Consider the following 7,196-nt stretch of genomic DNA (forward strand, 5'->3'; position numbering starts at 1 on the left):
TTAAAAAAATCCTAACACTGTGTAATGAGTCATATAAATGCTTGTATTTCTGAACTTCTGCTGCTAGGAGCTCTTATTCTTCCGCCATGTTTTCCCATAGACTGTGTCTTTTCCACACATCTCCATCCGCGTTGTTAGAAAAATTTGGAGGTGCACGACACAGAAATTTTCCACTTGACAAGAGCCGCGTGAGGGGGCGTGGCTGCTAAAATGACATAATTCATCCACGCAGAGCCGTCAAGCCTAAAACAAGCTTTAGCAGGAGGGTAGAGTGGGGGAGGGGAGGCCACACATCCTGAGAAGTCTCCCATAGTTTAGGGAGTCTCTCTAGGCCTATAACAGCCAAACTAAGGGATGGTTCGAGTTTGCCTGAGCAGCTCTAACTTTAGCTTTATTAAAAAGGACATTTAAATGCCAAATTTTAAAAGTAGAGAGGATGTCTGCCTCCTGAACCCAAACTGGGAGCTGATTCCACAACCGAGGAGCTGATAACTGAAAGGTCTGCCTCCCGTTCTGCTTCTGGAAGCTCTGGGACCCACAAGGAAACCCGCAAGAAGAAAGTGCACTGTCAGGATGATATAAAAGAATAAGGTCTTTAGCATAAGATGGAGCTTGGTCATTAATAATTAGAGAAGGATTAGAGAAGAGAATTATTGGGACATCCTGATAAAATGGAATTATTGTCAGGACAATAGTAACAATAGTCCAGGCTTGAAATGACAAATGCATGAACTAGTTGACCATTATCATTTTGAGCAATGATGTTACTAATTTTGACAGTGTTGCAAATGCGTATATTGATGAAAATATTCTAGTGTAGTTGATTGCAATATGATGATTTTCATGAATACATTACAATGGCCAACAACTCCCCACAGCCAAAAACTCATTACAGATTTATTCAGTGTATTACAGATAGACAGGCATAAAATATTGCTTTTCTTAATTTTTGCTCATAATAATAATAATAATAATAATGTCAAATTGTTACTGTTATGCTCCTATATGATAATACAAAGATCAAAACTTTTGTTAATGGCAACTGTGGCAGCTGAGGCAAAGGCAGAGTGGGTCTATGTACACTACCAGTCAAAAGTTTGAACTCACCTTCTTATTTAAAGTTTTTTCTTCATTTTCATGACTATTTACATTGTAGATTGTCACTGAAGGCATCAAAACTATGAATGAACACATATGAAAAAAATAAATAAAATAAAAAATACAAAATTATGTAATAAACAAAAAAGTGTTAAATAAGTCAAAACATGTTTTATATTTTAGATTCTTCAAAATGGCCGCCCTTTGCTTTGATTACTACTTTGCACACTTTCTCTCTGTCCGCTGAACAGTTGATGTAGAGATGTGTCTCCTACTAGAACTGTGTGTGGCATTTATCTGGGCTCTAATCTGAGGTGCTGTTAACTTGCGATTTCTGAGGCTGGTGACTCAGATGAACTTATCCTCAGAGGGGACTTTCCTGGGGCAGTCTTCATGTGAGCCAGTTTCGTTGTAGCACTTGATGGTTTTTGCGACTGCACTTCGGGATACATTCAAAGTTTTTACAGTCACTTTTCTTACTTAGCTGATTGGTTCTTGCCATAATATGGATTCTAACAGTTGTCAAATAGGGCTGTCAACTGTGTACCAACCTGATTTCTGCACAACACAACTGATCCCAATCCCATTAAGAAGGCAAGAAATTCCGCAAATTAACCTTGACAAGGCACACCTGTGAAGTGAAAACCATTTCAGGTGACTACCTGAAGCTCATGAAGAGAATGCCAAGGGCTTGAAAAGTTGTCATCAAAGCAAAGGGTGGCTGTTGGGAAGAATCTAAAATATAAGACATGTTTTGACTTATTCCACACTTTTTGTTTACTACATAATTCCATATGTGTTCATTCATAGTTGCGATGCCTTCAGTAATAATCTACAAAGTAAATAGTCATGAAAATGAAGAAAAATTGTTAAATGAGAAGGTGTGTCCAAATTTTTGACTGGTAGTGTATGCCGTAGTGCACTTGATGAAGATACTGAACCAAAAGTTGATTCCCATGGCAGGCAATTTTTTTGGGAGGCACATTTACACTTCATTGTTGTCTAAATGTGTATGTAACTAGGTGAATGAGAAACACTCAAATCTTTTGAGTACTGCAAAGGCAGAAAAATAGGTGCACATCATTTACAATGTCTAATTCCTCATTTACATGGCAATATGCAAAGTATTTGCTTTGCCTTGTTGGGTTTACATGACAACGGAGTGAAAAAAATCAGCATTTACATTGGAATGCCAGAAGGACTGAAAACACTGTAGTATGCATGCCAGGCCGGTAGTCGGTGATGTAACTTTGCAGAGGCACACCCCGTGTGACCACTACCTCCACAGACCAGAAGATGTACAGCTGTCGATGTAGAGGTGGGCTGATTATCTGCCGTATACATTGAAACATACTCTAGATTTTTATGGGCAGTCCAGACAATGAAGGGTTGTTTTACACCCTCTAGCCAATGTCTCCATTCTTCTAGGGCCAGCTTCACTGCCAGCAGCTTGCAGTTTCCAACATCAGAATTTCTCTTGGCAGGAGAGAGACAACAAGAAAAGAAGGCATGTGGGTGCAGTTTCTGATAGACAGGGGAACGTTGAGACAAGACAGCTCCCACACCAGTGTCTGAAGCATCCACTTCCATGACAAACTACTGGCTGGGGTCAGATTGGGTCAGGATGGGGGCTGAAATAACGAACAGTCTGTTTTTCAGGAGGCGCTCCAGGACTGAGTGAACATGGAGAATGTGCTCTTCATAGTTTCTTGAGTAAATCAAGATATAGTCTAGATAGACGAAAACAAACTGGTTGATCCTGTCCCGTAAAATATTGTTGATAAGGTTCTGGAAAACTGCGGGGGCGTTAGACCAAAGGACACAACCAGATACTCAAAATGTCCCAAAGGTGTGTTGATGTCCATTTTCCACTCATCCCCCTCCCGAATTTGGATGAGATGATAAGCGATGCGGAGGTCCAATTTAGTGAAGATGGTGACTCTATACAGTGTGGTGAACACAGAGTTGATGAAGGGCAAGAGATATATATTCCTCACTGTGATGTCATTGAGTCCTCAAAAGTCGATGCAGAGGCACAGTGACACACCCTTCTTGTCCACGAAAAGAAGCCAGAGCCCCAGTGAGGAAGACTGACAGATAATGCTGGCAGCCAGGGAATCCCAGATGTAGGTCTCCATGGCCGTTTATTCTGGTTTGGAGAGATCGTACAGGCGGCTAGTGGGAAGAGTAGCTTCAGGGGTGAGATCAATTGCACAGTTGTACAGATGGCGAGGGGGCAATGAGAGGGCCTTTTCCTTGCTGAACACCAAGTTGAGGTCATGATAATCCTGAGGAACCGAATCCAACTTTACCAGACAGTTCTCATGACAACAAGAGCTCCATGTGACCACCTCTTCCCTTTGCTAGTCGATGTGTGGGTTATGTTTTCGTAACCTTGGTACCCCAGAATTAGAGACGGGCTGGAGTGGTTGATTAGGCAGAAGGTCATCTCCTCCTGGTGGTTACCGGCTATTATCAGGGATACAGGAACGGTCTTTTGGGATACTTGGGCCAGACGTAGTCCAGTCAAGGCTCACTGCATACTCAGCTACACCGCAAGATGCCTGCTGCATCGACAGGAGCCGATGGGTGTGTCTTTACCCTTGACTGGATGATCAAAAATGTGCTTCATTTCACAGATGAAAGCCACATATGAGTTGTAGATACCTTCTCGGTGTTCCCAGACAGCCTCCCCTGACTCTCTCGCCGAGCCAGACAATAAATTAATCAGATATACTATCTTAGATCTATCAGTAGCATAAGAGAGGGGCTGCAAATCAAAAACCAGAGAAACCTGAGTCAGAAAGGCCTGAAATGAAAGAAAATCTCCGCTATAATGTTCATTGTCGGGAACATGCGGTTCCCGAACTGGCAGAGATAAAACAGGACTAATGTCTGCAAAAATACTAGACCCAGAGGTTGGAGCTTGAGCTGAGCTAGTGGGTTGAGCCACATGTGTAGTTAACTAAGCCACCTTACCGGTGAGCTGAGACACCAGATTTAATAGAGCATGATTACTCTCAACTAGGTTACGTAGTAGCTCCTCGTGCTGGGTTAACAAAGTTCCTTGATTAGCTGTAGCCTGTTGTACAGAAACTCCGGCTGCCGTAGCCTCTGTGCTGGTCTCGTTGCCTACTGACTTCATCATGGCCAGACTTATACTGTTCCAAGATCGATTCAGAGACTCAAGCGCAAGACAACGGAGGTGCAGCAGACAGGCATTTGGAGTAAACAGCATTTATTTACAAACTTCCAGACAAATTACAACAGGAGGTATTACAAGATAACTGTGCAACTGAAAGCAGTTGCAGCAACCAAAACAAACAGAGACCCCTGTGGGACAGACGGGGAAAAACTGAACATCAGACTTCAGTCAGAAAATAAGCAAAAGAACTAACCCAGACTAGGTACTACTGAGCTAGGAAAGTTACAAAAAAAACACTAATGACTGGTATATAACTAAGCGCCAAAAGGACGCAACAGAATACTAGAAGAACACTTGAGAACAATACAATCACCAGTCTACACAAGTAGCTATGGCTGGACTCAAAGAGCGAGCGGTGAACTTAGCTGACTACAGACAAGAGGGAAAGCATGGATGGACGAGGCAGGCAGAGGTGGTGTGTGGTGTGGTGGATGGCAGCGACAAGGCAGGTGCTGAATCTGGTGGTGTTTTGCAGGTGGTGATTCGGGTTGGTCCAGGCAGACAAAGAAGAACTGTTGGAGAATCCAAGTGAGGGATTAACGAGCAGGTGGGGAATTCAGAAGTGGAATACAAGAAACAACGATTAGCACGGAGCGAGCACAAGGGAGCTAGACGGAACATGGATCAGTAAACTGACTGAGCTCCAGCGTCGAGTAGTGGTCTGCATATGGCTTTTATGGAGGAGGAAGGTACTCACTCCTCTCTCTCCCACCTGGAGAGAGAGGAGAAGGGATGGGGAAGGGAGACATTATGACATTGTTAGGTACCATTACCATATGCAGTTTGCATTGTGCTGCTAAAAAAAAAAAAAAAAAAAAAAACACAGAGCAACTGTTGCAGCATTTAACTGTAACTTTAAAATGCATGTGATTGTACCAGGAGAGCAGAAAAGCATTTTTGGACTCACTGGGAGAAAGGAAAGTAAGCATAGGACATTGCAGAAACATTTCAAGGTTATAAAGTATTTACTGGCATATTTATAAAATTTTTGTCTGTGTACAAAAAGAAATAAATATGGACAGGTCAATAACATCAGTGTTTTAAAGGAAGAGAAAATGTAATAACACAATATATCTGTAAATACTTATGTTCAGAAAATATGTTAATCATATTGACATATTGCAAAACTTGCCAAGTTAGAGTTTTTCACAGTTGCAAATCTTTTCCAAAATACAAAAGAGACATGCTAAAATATTTCGTCTGGGAAAAGTCTCAGATGTAGAAATTGGATGCTCAAAGAAAGAGATCATTTTTGAGAAATGGCTTGTTGGCAGCTTTATCTACATTTGATTTACCTAACTTTACATAACTTTAATCATGAAAATCTTACATAGAATACTACACCCTCAGAATTCATAAGGACCCCTGTCATCTTCCCCTGCTCCAGCAATTTAGCTAAAAAGTATTTTCCCCATTTCCCCATTACTGTCGCCAACATTTGTGTTCATGTTGCAGTAATAAACATCATTATAACTATTGCTGTAACAGTTTCACTTCTATTGTTTCACCACCACTGTAGCCTCAATGTGTTCAGTATTTATTGTGAAGTATAAGTTACATCCTCTTCCCACTAAAACATGGTTTTCACTCTCTTCTCATTTTTCACACTTTTTTCATCTATTCGGTGTTCCACTCTTGTATGTACCAGTAGGAGCTTTTGTCTATTTTTTTTAATTAACAAGTGAAAATATTTAAGTATGTTGTGTGTAATATATCTATGATACAAACTGGGGTATTCTCTCTCTATATATATATATATCTGTGAGGGAGCTGGGAAGCATCCCCCTCACTAAGATGAAAAAACAGCACATATGCATATTGACAGTTGGATAACAGACTGATACAGCAAGTTTATTTATTATTTTGTTTTGTGCTGACAAGACCCTTGGTAACCGCTGTCTCTTTGAGATCCATTTGAGGGGCGTGTTTTCATGGAGTGCACACGTGAGGATGCGGTCACAGGATGCCAGCAGTTGTCACTTACCTGATTAGGCTGAGTTGAGGGATCAGAGAAGAGAGAGGGGAGGGATTACATGAGGATTTTTGCTGAGTTTGATCTTTGTTTACTATTTATTTACTTTATTATGTGTTTTCTTTCATTTGTATCAGATTGAAGTTATTTGCATTGTGTATTTTAAGTATAGATGGTGTTAAATTTTTTAAAGTGTGTTTTAAATAGAAGTGTGGGCAGGTCACAGCAGTGTCACTGTAGTGGGAGGAGACTGTTCAAAGGCCAGGTGAGCGATCAGTGCAGTGTGTGAGAAAGAGGGGGGCAGGATGAAGCTCTCGCTATGCTTTGCTGCTGAAATCTGCCACCATCCACTGCACCTGGGTGACTCCTTTGTCTTGCTGTTTGATTGGTGAGCTGTGTATTCTTGTATGTGAAAACTAGTAAGATCTGGAGCTCTGAAATAAAACTCCTTCCTGGTTGGCTGCTCTTTATTGTTTCAACGTGCTTTGCCCTTTGATGTTGTTTGGTTCATCCAGTGTGTAGAGGTTTACCACCATCAAAACTGTACAATATCTTTCAGATTGAAGGTAGGAGACACATTCACTTTTTGGGAGGAGGAAACCTGACCTACATGAGTTGTAATGGTCCTTTATAGCTATTTTACCAGGTAAAGAATACCCCAATGAATGAAGTCAAGTCATTTGGAAGCTAATAAAATCTTTCAGACAGAAAGTAGGAGGCGTAATCATTTTTTGGCAGGTGAAAAACTGCACTGTATGAGTTGTATTTGCAGTTAAACATTTTTTTCAACAGGCATAAATGCCTGAGTGGGCTAATGTCTTCAAAATAGGACACTCAATAATTAAATCAAGTCATTCCAATACATAAATAACTGCTGACAAGTACTGTATTGATAAAGGTCTAGGGCAGAGAGACTTTTAA

The sequence above is a fragment of the Amphiprion ocellaris genome, chromosome 2 (genome assembly GCF_022539595.1).
Source record: "Amphiprion ocellaris isolate individual 3 ecotype Okinawa chromosome 2, ASM2253959v1, whole genome shotgun sequence".
Lineage (NCBI taxonomy): Eukaryota > Metazoa > Chordata > Actinopteri > Pomacentridae > Amphiprion > Amphiprion ocellaris.